Source organism: Geospiza fortis, unplaced genomic scaffold, assembly GCF_000277835.1.
Source record: "Geospiza fortis unplaced genomic scaffold, GeoFor_1.0 scaffold188, whole genome shotgun sequence".
In the NCBI taxonomy this organism is placed as follows: Eukaryota; Metazoa; Chordata; class Aves; order Passeriformes; family Thraupidae; genus Geospiza; species Geospiza fortis.
In genome coordinates, this window is record NW_005054337.1 from 2,933,464 (window position 1) to 2,935,146 (window position 1,683).

Sequence of the window (1,683 nt, forward strand, 5' to 3'; positions counted from 1 at the left end):
TCGCTGGGGCTGCAGCCGGTCCCTGAGCAGCCCGAGGTGGGGACGGACGGACAGACTGAAGCGGGACGGCGATCAAAGCCCAGCAGGGTCCGTGCGGGGTCCGCGCAGTCTGTGCCCTTCCCTCCCTCCCGATTCTCCTCCGGCCCCGGCGTCGCTAGGAGCCTTAGGATGAAGTTTGGTGCTATTTAAAGCTTTCCCGGCAGAGCAGGGGGGACAGCTGGGCCGGGAGCGTGCGCCTGACAGGGTGAGGGGATTTCAGGAGGCTCAGGCAGGAAAAGGGCTTCTGGGCTTCGGCAATCCTGCACGCTTGGTTCTTCAGGGCAGAGACAGCCCCCAGCTCCCACACAGCTGCCCCTGAAGTCCCAGGAAACGGGTCTGTGTGATTCCCGCGGGCACACAGCCCTCTGGGTGAGACGGCATCACTCTGCTCTGCCGTGCCACAGTGCCTCAGGCTGCCCTGGCTCCCAGCTCTGCTGTAGCAATACCAACACAGGTCCCTCGGGTCAGACACTCGCTCAGACACATAGCTGAGCAGCTACAGAATCACAGAATTAACTAAGTTGGAAAAGACCTTTAAGAGCCTCAAGTCCAACCTATGACCTAACACCACCTTATCAACCAGACCCTGGCACTAAGTGCCACATCCAGTCTTTTTTTAAATACCTCCAGGGACAGAGGCTCCACCATGTCCCTGGGCAGCACATTCTAAAGCCCAATCACTCTGTGAAAAATTTTTTCCTAATGTCCAGCCTGAATTTCCCTTGGCACAGCTTGGCACTGTGTCCTCTTGTCCTGAACACACTGGGCAGCTCCTGCTCCTGAGTGCCCAGGGTGCTGCTACCCCTTGCAGCACCACAGCCCCCTTCCCACCCATCCCTTGGCACCCATTGGTTTGGTTAGAGGCACCTGTGCTTTGAGAAATCTGCTTTTTGCTAAATCTGCTGAGGATGAAAACCCCAGGGTGATTGGGACAAGGAGGAGCCCTGATCCTATTCTCTGAACACACTTATTGTTTATTTTATTGTCAGCAAGCTTAACCATGTTAACCAAGCTCCATGTCAGCCGTGAGATTCCACCTGTACAGTCCATGTTCCATAGCAGGGGGCTGTGCTGCTCACAGAGGGGGAGGCAGGGAGGGAAGGGGCTTGTGTGTGCTCTATCCCCACCTCACAGTTCCCATGGCCTGGCTGTGGGGACCTTGCCCTTGACTAGGGACCGTTCAAGCAGCTCTCACACTGTAGTGGGGACAGTGACAAGCCCACTGCCCTCCCCTGGCCCATACTGCAGAGTCCCCTTGCCCAGAGAGCCAGGAGCAGTGTTTTCTGGGGATGGTGAGCTCAGGGGCTGCTGTTTCCATTTGCCACTGTCCAGGGAGGGCTTGGTGACTACCAGAGCTGGCACTGGGAAGGGCATGGCCGAGGAGAGCCATGGCATGGGGCAGCGAGCCTCAGCTTGCCCACTGGTTGCCCACTGACCTGCCCAGTCCCTCAATTGCTCTGTGCTCTCTGCACAGAATGCTTTTGCTTATTCTGGTGATGAATACATCACTGCAGAGCAGTCAGGGGTCAATGGCCTCACGGGATGATGGATATCTCATCGCTCCGGCACAGTGCCCAGGGTGGCAGGGACGTGGCTGCTGTGGGCTGGCACACAGCCCTGCCTGGGCTGCCAGCAGAGCAGAGC